At 47.9% G+C, this 11885-nt stretch overlaps 1 pseudogene; it reads right to left on the bottom strand.

The window, feature by feature from the left end:
- Positions 1 to 9076: 9076 nt before the first annotated feature.
- LOC139279133 (U2 spliceosomal RNA) lies at positions 9077 to 9314 on the bottom strand (annotated as a pseudogene).
- Between the last annotated feature and the right edge of the window lie 2571 nt (positions 9315 to 11885).

Here is an 11885-nt window from a genome sequence, read left to right as displayed (position 1 = left end):
TGCACATAGATTGGGCTAACCAAACTGGAAGCAATACGGTGGAGGAGGATTTCCTGGAGTGCATAAGGGATGGTTTTTTAGACCAATATGTCGAGGAACCAACTAGGGGGGAGGCCATCTTAGACTGGGTGTTATGTAATGAGAGAGGATTAATTAGCAATCTCGTTGTGCGAGGCCCCTTGGGGAAGAGTGACCATAATATGGTGGAATTCTGCATTGGGATGGAGAATGAAACAGTTAATTCAGAGACCATGGTCCAGAACTTAAAGAAGGCTAACTTTGAAGGTATGAGGCGTGAATTGGCTGGGATGGATTGGCGAATGATACTTAAGGGGTTGACTGTGGATGGGCAATGGCAGACATTTAGAGACCGCATGGATGAACTACAACAATTGTACATTCCTGTCTGGCATAAAAATAAAAAAGGGAAGGTGGCTCAACCGTGGCTATCAAGGGAAATCAGGGATAGTATTAAAGCCAAGGAAGTGGCATACAAATTGGCCAGAAATAGCAGCGAACCTGGGGACTGGGAGAAATTTAGAACTCAGCAGAGGAGGACAAAGGGTTTGATTAGGGCAGGGAAAATGGAGTATGAGAAGAAGCTTGCAGGGAACAATAAGACGGATTGCAAAAGTTTCTATAGATATGTAAAGAGAAAAAGGTTAGTAAAGACAAACGTAGGTCCCCTGCAGTCAGAATCAGGGGAAGTCATAACGGGGAACAAAGAAATGGCGGACCAATTGAACAAGTACTTTGGTTCGGTATTCACGAAGGAGGACACGAACAACCTTCCGGTTATAAAAGGGGTCGGGGGGTCTAGTAAGGAGGAGGAACTGAGGGAAATCCTTATTAGCCGGGAAATTGTGTTGGGGAAATTGATGGGATTGAAGGCCGATAAATCCCCAGGGCCTGATGGACTGCATCCCAGAGTACTTAAGGAGGTGGCCTTGGAAATAGTGGATGCGTTGACAGTCATTTTCCAACATTCCATTGACTCTGGATCAGTTCCTATAGAGTGGAGGATAGCCAATGTAACCCCACTTTTTAAAAAAGGAGGGAGAGAGAAAACAGGGAATTATAGACCGGTCAGCCTGACATCGGTAGTGGGTAAAATGATGGAATCAATTATTAAGGATGTCATAGCAGTGCATTTGGAAAGAGGTGACATGATAGGTCCAAGTCAGCATGGATTTGTGAAAGGGAAATCATGCTTGACAAATCTTCTGGAATTTTTTGAGGATGTTTCCAGTAGAGTGGACAAGGGAGAACCAGTTGATGTGGTATATTTGGACTTTCAGAAGGCGTTCGACAAGGTCCCACACAAGAGATTGATGTGCAAAGTTAAAGCACATGGGATTGGGGGTAGTGTATTGACATGGATTGAGAACTGGTTGTCAGACAGGAAGCAAAGAGTAGGAGTAAATGGGTACTTTTCAGAATGGCAGGCAGTGACTAGTGGGGTACCGCAAGGTTCTGTGCTGGGGCCCCAGCTGTTTACACTGTACATTAATGATTTAGATGAGGGGATTAAATGTAGTATCTCCAAATTTGTGGATGACACTAAGTTGGGTGGCAGTGTGAGCTGCGAGGAGGATGCTGTGAGGCTGCAGAGCAACTTGGATAGGTTAGGTGAGTGGGCAAATGCATGGCAGATGAAGTACAATGTGGATAAATGTGAGATTATCCACTTTGGTGGTAAAAACAGAGAGACAGACTATTATCTGAATGGTGACAGATTAGGAAAAGGGGAGGTGCAAAGAGACCTGGGTGTCATGGTACATCAGTCATTGAAGGTTGGCATGCAGGTGCAGCAGGCGGTTAAGAAAGCAAATGGCATGTTGGCCTTCATAGCAAGGGGCAGGGAGGTGTTGCTGCAGTTGTACAGGGCATTGGTGAGGCCACACCTGGAGTATTGTGTACAGTTTTGGTCTCCTAACCTGAGGAAGGACATTCTTGCTATTGAGGGAGTGCAGCGAAGGTTCACCAGACTGATTCCCGGGATGGCGGGACTGACCTATCAAGAAAGACTGGATCAACTGGGCTTGTATTCACTGGAGTTCAGAAGAATGAGAGGGGATCTCATAGAAACATTTAAAATTCTGACGGGGTTAGACAGGTTAGATGCAGGAAGAATGTTCCCAATGTTGGGGAAGTCCAGAACCAGAGGTCACAGTCTAAGGATAAGGGGGAAGCCATTTAGGACCGAGATGAGGAGGAATTTCTTCACCCAGAGAGTGGTGAACCTGTGGAATTCTCTACCACAGAAAGTTGTTGAGGCCAATTCACTAAATATATTCAAAAAGGAGTTAGATGAGGTCCTTACTACTAGGGGGATCAAGGGGTATGGCGAGAAAGCAGGAATGGGGTACTGAAGTTGAATGTTCAGCCATGAACTCATTGAATGGCGGTGCAGGCTAGAAGGGCCGAATGGCCTACTCCTGCACCTATTTTCTATGTTTCTATGTTTCTATGTCTATAAAGTTCCCAGGCAATGCATGACAGGGCTGTGAGTTTCTCCAGGATTGCTGGCTTCCCAAAGGTGCAGGGCAGCATTGATTGTACCCAGATCGCCCTGTGAGCACCTTTGGAGGATTCCGAGATGTACAGGAACAGAAAAGGCTTCCACTCTATGAACGTGCAGCTCATCTGTGATGACATGCATCGCTTCACGGCAGTTGATGCGAGATATCTTGGGAGCACCCATGATGTGTTCATCCTACGCAAGAGCGCTATATCTGCCATGTTTCAGCAGCAGCCAGAAGGGCAGAGCTGGCTACTGGGAGACAAAGGGTATGGCCTCGCCACCTGGCTCATGACGCCCTTATGCGTAACGTGGATGGAAGCTGACTGGGAATACAACATGCCGCACATTGCGACGCGCAGTATAATAGAGAGGAGCATTGGCATTATGAAGCAGCATTTCCAATGCCTGGACCATTCCGGAGGCCACTTGCAATAATCCTCTGAGATTGTCAGTCAGTTCACTGTTGTCTGCTGCATGCTGCACAACTTAGTCACAGCAGCTGGTAGTAGAAGACCCACCTGAGGTGAGAGTGACTGATGAGGAGGAAGATGCAGGTGACGAGAAGGAGGAGGACTACCTGACCCCGGAGCACGACGGCGGAGGAGGGCGGGCCGTCGTGCCCCTTTAACGATTGCTCGAGCCTTGCACCAGCAGCTCATCCATGAACGCTCAGCGGCAACTATCCCAAATGGACCATGCTTACTATTTGGACCTGTTCCGTAATGTTGTGTTGTGTTAAGAATGGAACCAATAATGTAAATGGTTCAGTTGTAATTTAAAATATATTTTATTCAAAATTTTAACACTTGTTTCTACTTAACTTAAGTGTAATAAAAGTATTCTTGTATCAAGCTTTAAACTATTCAGTTAAGATCACTTACAAACTTTTAAACTAGTAAATTTACATCACTTACAAAAATCATTTAATTTGAGAACAGTTACAACAGTAACAACAACAATAATAATAACAACAACAGCAACAAAGAAAGGCTGCACCCAACTCTCCTCCACCTTATTCTAAGACCGCCCGCTGCGCTTGGTCTTGGTGACTCCACTCCTGCCCACAGGCGGTGGCGCAGCATTTCTTGGGTTGGTACCAAGTTTATTCTTTCGAGCATCTCTGGGTGTGTGAGCATGCGCTAATGTGGAAAGCCCGGCTTGGGCCTCTTCAGAGGTTGGACTGGGGATTGGAGTGGGAGTGGCAGTTGATTCCATCAATGGCCACGGGGTCTGGGCGTGTTCCCTTATTGCAGCAGCTACCTCTGACATTCCCTCCTTCACGTGCCCCGACAGCGTCTCAACTACCTGCAACATTCCCTCCCTCGTGTTCACCGACAGTATATCAGCTACCTACGACATTCCATCCCTAATGTGCCCGGACTGTGTTCCCAATTCTCGTGAGAGTGTTGTTACTTCTCCCGACAGTCCCGATACATCATCACCCACCCCACTGATGGTGTCCAGGAGTGATCGCGTAAGGTCGATGCTCTCCGCACTCATTGCCATTATCTGAGCCACACCTGTTAGATCTTGCACCTGAGGAGAGCGCTGTCGAGCTCTCCCTCCCCTCCTCACCTTGGGTGTGGCTCGCTGCACCCCACTGGGACCTGCAGCCTCAGACAGTGTTAAACCATGGAATGCACCAACACTCGCACCACTCAGGAAAGGGGCTAGCACTTCAATGGGCGGCAGTAGCGCCTCTTCCAGAGCGAGTACAAGAGTGAGGGCTTCATCCTGCCCCTCCCTCTCCCCCCTCAGCCCCATGCTCTTGGTCTGGAAGGTCGGATTGGAAGATGTTCTCTTCTTCAGGCTCGTCCACGTCTGAATCTTCTTCTGTATGGCTTCAGTCTCGTACGGGTTGGCCTCAAGTTCTGCAAAATATAATAGAACAGACAAATGGTTAGCAGCAGAGGAGGGGGCAGGGTGGCATGAGTAGGCTCACACAGCACAGGCAGCAGGCTCATTTGAAGGACCACAATGAATGATAGCACATTGCACCAACCAAAGCGTAGCAGACGGAGCCATCCCCAGGAACCAAAGCATGGCTAGCCCGCGCAGTACTTAACATTTAGGAAAGCCAGACTGTGGAATTTGCAGGACTTACCCTCTCCCTCGAGTGTGGGCCCAGCTTGTGCAGTGGTGGTTGCTTTTCTCCAGGCAGGACCCATCAAAGCAGTGACCTTGTCTTCCATGTGTGTCATTGATGAAGATTTGCTGGGCCTCCTCCTGTTGGAGTTCTCTCTCTTTTGTTGTGTGCCACCTTCCTCTGCAAAGATGAAAATATAACTTTTTCGAGAGGGTGTCTTTCTGCTGGGTGGGACATATACAGATGGTCACATTTACAACTGCAATTCCATTGAATAAATGAAAATATTACTTACACTAACTACTTAACCAAGGTCCTGCCACTTCTTTTTACACTGGCCTCCAGACCTCGGGGTGGTCACCACTGCGCAGTAATCTTCTGCAGGTTGGTTCCAGCGTTTCTTCATTTCTTTTTGGTGAAACTTTTATTTGACCTCTGCTGGTGCCTAGTTTGAGCCATCTGGCCTCAATTACAGTAACCAGTGCCTCCACTTCGTCCTGTGAGAAATTCTTGGTCCTTGCATATTGCAGCTCCAATTTTTTTCCACTTAGAATTAAAGTTCTCACACACCACTCAGAATTAAAGCTCTGACAACTGGCTCTTTAAAAATGGCTGAATGTAGACCGGGAGGTGAACGGGGCATGCACACCCATACTAGTCCCGTCAAAAGCGTCATATTTTTTCACGCTTGCGCAGAAGGGGGGCATCCCTTTTCTCGACACAGACATTAGGCTCCACCCCCCAAAGCTAAAGGACAGGCTGCGCGGCGCCAGTTTCACAAATTAGCACGTGGAAACTTTTCTTGGCGTAGTCGGGCCCCCAAAAATGGGCGTAACTCATCAAATACACCAAAAAATGGCAGTGGGGAAAATTGAGCCCATTGTATTGGCCTGTATCAAGTCCAGGAATTGGGCTACTATGCTGACTGATTTCAAGTTTTTTTTAAGTTGGCTGGATGGCCTCCGAGGTCCTCCAACATCTGCATCACCTTATGTTTGCCATTAAATGGGCTCCGATCAATGTTCCCTTTAAGCCGTGTGGCTGTGCAGTGCTCTAGCAGTGCAGTCAGTGAGCCAGCTTTTAAATGATAAAAAAACACACATGCAGGAATTTTGACTGGATCGCACAGCCCATTAAAGGGGCCGAGCGACTCAAAAATAAATTACAGGAAATATTGCCTCTGATGGGAGAACTTGTGGGAGACACTCCTTACCTGATCACACCGATATAAAAAGGGAGGTCCCACACAGGGTCATCGTCTTTGGAGTCCTGTGAATAAAGAGTTAAGGTCATAAAGTGACTTTGCCCCCAGAATGTGCCTCGTGTGGTTTCATGCTGTAGAGTAAGTCTTTACATTGGCGACGAGAAACGAGAATTCACGGCCCACGAGAATGGCTACCAGTAGCACAGAGGAACGGTACTGTGTTGGGGAAGACTGGGACGATTTTGTCAAGAGGTTTCAGCAAAGCTTCGTTACGAAAGAATGGCTGGGGGATGCAGCGGCCGACAAGCGAAGGGCTCATCTTTTGACGGGCTGCGGACCAAAGACTTACGCGCTCATGAAGGACTTACTAGCACCCGAAAAGCCAGCGGACAAAACCTTTGAAGAACTTAGCAAATTGATCGGGGAGCACCTCAAACCGGCGAGAAGCATACATATGGCCCGACACAGATTCTACACCCACCAACATCGTGAAGGACAGAGCATACCGGACTTCGTAGCGGACCTCCGTCGTTTGGCCAGCCTCTAAGTTCACAGACGCCTGCAGGGGGGAGATGCTAAGGGACTTCTTTATTGAGGGCATCGGTCATGCGGGAATTTTCCGCAAATTAATTGAGACCAAGAATTTAACCTTGGAAGCGGCGGCGTTGATGGCTGAAACTTTCATGGCGGGGGAGGAAGAGACGAAAATAATATACGCGCCTCTAACGTGGCGATGGATCAGGGAGTCAACATCATCAATGCGACTCAGAGTTCCACAGGCAGACAGGGGCAGTCCGACACTCCCCAGGCAGCAATAGACCCCAGAGTAGGACTTCAACAGAGACAATGGCTAGCTGAACAAACATTCACGCCATCACAGTGGACAATGCAGCCCGGGATGGGGCCATTGACACCCACTAATAGGGTACTTAAGAGCAGTCAAAGGGACAGTCAGCATGGAATGCCTGGCCATAGTCCCTTTGTTCCCAACAATGGAAACTTTAACTCATGCTGGAGGTGTGGGGGAAAACATTCAGCCAGATCTTGCAGATTTCAACAGTTTGTCTGCAGAAACTGAAATCTCAGTGGCCACTTAGCTTGAATGTGCAGGAAGTCTGCAACCAGACTAATATATGAGGCGGATGGACCAGAAGAGGGTTCTTTGAGGCAGGATGACTTTTGGGGCAAATCAATGGACACCAAGGTTCAACGGGTCCATGTGGCGAATATTCACAGTTCATACACCAGAACGCCACCAATGATGATGAGGGTTTTATTAAATGGTATCCCTGTATGCATGGAGCTGGACACTGGGGCCAGCCAGTCAATCATGGGCATTCAGCAATTTGAGAAGCTATGGCCACTTAAAGCCAGTAGACCCAAATTAGCACATATTGAGACACAATTACGGATTTACACTAAAGAAATCATTCCGGTGCTAGGCAGTGCAATGTTGGCTGTCACACACAATGGATTAGTGAATCGGCTGCCACTCTGGATTGTCCCGGGCAATGGTCCCGCACTGTTGGGGAGGAGCTGGTTAGCCGAGATGAACTGAAAATGGGGGGATGTTTACGCAATGTCATCTGTGGAGCGAAGTTCGTACTCACAAGTCCTACAACAATTCGATTCACTATTCCAACCTGGCGTCGGGACTTTCAAAGGCACTAAAGTAGTGATACACATCACCCCGGACGCTAGGCCAGTGCACCACAAAGCCAGAGTGGTGCCGTATGTGATGCGGGAAAAGATCGAGAGCGAATTGGACTGGCTGTTGAGAGAGGGCATCATCTCACCTGTTGAATTCAGCGACTGGGCGAGCCCCATCGTTCTTGTCCTAAAAGCAGATGGCTCTGTCAGGATCTGTGTCGACTACAAGGCCACCCTCAATCGGGTGTCCCTACAAGATCAATACTCGCTTCAGAGAGCGGAGGACCTCTTCGCCACGCTGGCAGGCAGCAAGCTGTTCACCAAATTGCCCACCGAATCCAAAACAGAGGCAATTCATTGAGCACCCAGACCCTGCAACACATCGGAGTTTTGTTCATTCCTGGGACTGTTGAACTATTTCGGGAACTTTCTGCCGAACGTGAGCATGTTGTTGGAGCCGCTACACGTGCTCCTGTGTAAGGGTTGTGATTGGTTTTGGGGGGACTGTCATGAACGGGTTTTTGATCGGGCGCGAAACCTACTTTGTTCAAACAAGTTGTTGACCCTGTATGATCCCTGTAAAAAATTGGTTCTGACATGTGATGTATCGTCCTATGGGGTTGGGTGCGTGTTGCAGCAGGGCAATGCTGAGGGTTAACTACAACCTGTGGCTTATGCCTCCAGGTCGTGCTCTGAAGCAGAACGGGGATATGGGATGGTCGAGAAGGAAGCGCTTGCATGTGCCTATGGTGTAAAAAAAAATGCATCAGTACCTCTTTGGTAGGAACTTTGAATTAGAGACGGACCACAAGCCATTAACATCCTTGTTGTCAGACTACTAAGGCTATCAATGCCAACGCATAAGCTCGTATACAGCGGTGGGCTCTCACGCTGGCTGCTTATGACTACTGCATCCGGCACCGGGCCGGCACTGAAAACTGCGCTGACACGCTCAGCAGGCTTCCACTGGCCACCACTGAGGAGGCAGCGGAGCAAAGCGCTGAGATGGTCATGGCTGTCGATGCCTTTGACAGAGCAGGCTCCCCCATCACAGCCTGCCAGATCAAAATCTGGACAAACAGAGTTCCCCTCCTATCCCTGACTAAGAAATGTGTCCTGACTGGGATTGGGCGCCTGCACACGGAGCATGCCCTGAGGAGGTCAGACCGTTCCACAGACGGATGGATGAGCTCTCCATCGAAGCCGACTGCCTACTATGGGGCAGCCGGGTAGTTATGCTCCAGAAGGGCAGGGAGACATTCATCAGGGAACTCTACAGCGAGCACCCAGGCATTGTGCTGATGAAGGCCATTGCCCGGTCACATGTTTGGTGGCCTTGAATTGATTCAGATCTGGAACACTGTGTTCGCAGGTGCATGACGTGTGCCCAGCTAGATAATGCCCCCAGGGAGTTCCCGCTCAGCCCGTGTTGACTACGCAGGCCTGTTCATGGGTAAGATGTTCCTTATTGTGGTAGATGCATACTCGAATTTTTTTTTTTTTTTAATTCGTAGCCAATCTTTCCAATTCTTTGTCAAATCACAAACGCCAGAGGTCACCTTGCACACATCAAGGATCACTCTGCGCCAATGCTCTTAGCCAAAAGGCCTAGAGCCACTGCACCGTTCCTGGAAGTACTGCAATACCAGGTTCGTGCCATGGAGGTGGATGGGTCAGGCCCCCCACAAACCTCCGTGGAGGTGTATGGGTCAAGCCACCCCACCCACCTCCTATTTCCAAAAAGCATAGGAGAACCACCCTCCTGATCCAGGGAGAACCACTTTGGGGTCATGGTTACTCCCCTGTCAGGTCAGTTACGCATGATCTTAGCCAAAAGGCCGAGAAGCGATACTCGAAATGGAGCGAGTGCATCATTCTGAATTCATACACGTCATCCACCACCGTGGAAAGCCTACGTGCGATCTTTGCAACCTATGGCTTGCCGGACATCCTGGTTAGTGATAATGGCCCATGTTTCACAAGCTACAAATCCCGAGAGATTATGTCGGGCAATGGCATCAACCACATCAGGACTGCGCCGTTCAAGCCGGCCTCCAATGGCCAGGCGGAACATGCATTCCAAATCATTAAGCAAGGTATGTTCAGGATTCAGGGACCCTCCTTACAATGCCGCCTATCGCGTCTCCTGCTGGCCTATAGATCCCGACCGCACTCGCTCACGGGGGTCCTGCCCGCAGAGCTACTAATGAAACGGACACTCAAAACTCGGTTGTCCCTCATTCAACCAGTTGTGACCGACATAGTTGAGGGCAAGCGCAAGTCACAAAACGAGTACCATGACCGTAATTCGGGTGCAGGACATTCTGAAAAGGGAGGGTGAACAGCCAGTTGTCGTGGTGCACATTGGTACCAACAATATAGGTAAAAAAAGGGCTGAGGTCCTACGAGACGAATTTAAGGAGCTAGGAGCTAAATTAAAATGTAGGACCACCAAAGTAGTAATCTCGGGATTGCTACCAGTGCCACGTGCTAGTCAGAGTAGGAATCGCAGGATAGTTCAGATGAATACGTGGCTTGAGCAGTGGTGCAGCAGGGAGGGATTCAAATTCCTGGGGCATTGGAACCGGTTCTGGGGGAGGTGGGACCAGTACAAACCGGATGGTCTGCACCTGGGCAGGACCGGAACCAATGTTCTAGGGAGAGTGTTTGCTAGTGCTGTTGGGGAGGAGTTAAACTAATATGGCAGGGGGATGGGAACCAATGCAGGGAGACAGAGGGAAACAAAATGGAGACAAAAGCAAAAGACAGAAAGGAGATGAGTAAAAGTGGAGGGCAGAGAAACCCAAGGCAAAAAACAAAAAGGGCCACTGTACAGCAAAATTCTAAAGGGTCAAAGTGTAATAAAAAAGCAAGCATGAAAGCTCGGTGCCTCAATGCAAGGAGTATTCGGAACCCAGGAGAGGGCTCTGAGCTAGTTAGAGTGGGTGAGAGCTCAGATGAACAGGACCCCAAGAAAGAATGCAAAAGGCAGGAGACAACAGAGCAGAGTAGCACTGGGGTAAGTGTAAACCACAAGGTGATAGGAAGGGACAATATGTATGAATATAAAGGGGCTGCAGGGGGGTCAAAACTAAAAATCATGGTTGAAAAACTGGTATTAAAACACTCTACCGAAACGCATGCAGCATTCGAAATAAAGTAAATGAGTTGATGGCACAAATCACTAAAATGGGTATGATTTGGTGGCCATTACAGAAACATGGTTGCAGGGTGGCCAAGACTGGGAATTAAACATATGGGGTATCTGACAATTTGGAAAGATAGACAAGAAGGCAAAGGAGGTGGGGTAGCTCTGTTAATAAAGGATGATATCAGGGCAGTTGTGAGAGACGATATTGGCTCTAATGAACAAAATGTTGAATCAGTGTGGGTGGAGATTGGAGATAGTAAGGGAAAAAAGTCACTGGTGGGCGTAGTTTATAGGCCCCCAAATAATAACTTCATGGTGGGGCGGGCAATAATCAAGGGAATAATGGAGGCATGTGAAAAAGGAACGGCAGTAATCATGGGGGATTTTAACCTACATATCGATTGGTCAAACCAAATCGCACGGGGTAGCCTTGAGGAGGAATTCATAGAATGCATACGGGATTGTTTCTTAGAACAGTATGTTACAGAACCAACAAGGGAGCAAGCTATCTTAGATCTGGTCCTGTGTAATGAGACAGGAATAATAAACAATCTCCTAGTAAAAGATCCTCTTGGAATGAGTGATCACAGTCTGGTTGAATTTGTAATACAGATTGAGGGTGAGGAAGTAGTGTCTCAAACGAGCGTACTATGCTTATACAAAGGGGACTACAGTGGGATGAGGGCAGAGTTGGCTAAAGTAGACTGAAAACACAGACTAAATGGTGGCACAATTGAGGAACAGTGGAGGACTTTTAAGGAGCTCTTTCATAGTGCTCAACAAAAATATATTCCAGTGAAAAAAAAGGGTGGTAAAAGAAGGGACAACCAGCCATGGATAACCAAGGAAATAAAGGAGAGTATCAAATTAAAAACCAATGCGTATCAGGTGGCCAAGGTTTGTGGGAAACTAGCAGATTGGGAAAATTTTAAATGACAGAAAAGAATGACAAAGAAAGCAATAAAGAAAGGAAAGATAGATTATGAAAGTAAACTTGCACAAAACATAAAAACAGATAGTAAAAGCTTTTACCGATATATAAAACGGAAAAGAGTGACTAAAGTAAATGTTGGTCCCTTAGAAGATGAGAAGGGGGATTTATTAATGGGAAATGTGGAAATGGCTGAGACCTTAAACAATTATTTTGCTTCAGTCTTCACAGTGGAAGACACAAAAACCATGCCAAAAATTGCTGGTCACGGGAATGTGGGAAGGGAGGACCTTGAGATAATCACTATCACTAGGGGGGTAGTGCTGGACTGGCTAATGG

Source organism: Pristiophorus japonicus, chromosome 13 (genome assembly GCF_044704955.1).
Source record: "Pristiophorus japonicus isolate sPriJap1 chromosome 13, sPriJap1.hap1, whole genome shotgun sequence".
Lineage (NCBI taxonomy): Eukaryota > Metazoa > Chordata > Chondrichthyes > Pristiophoridae > Pristiophorus > Pristiophorus japonicus.
The sequence above is the reverse complement of the archived record's forward strand: the minus strand, read 5'-3'. Positions and strand labels throughout refer to the sequence as shown.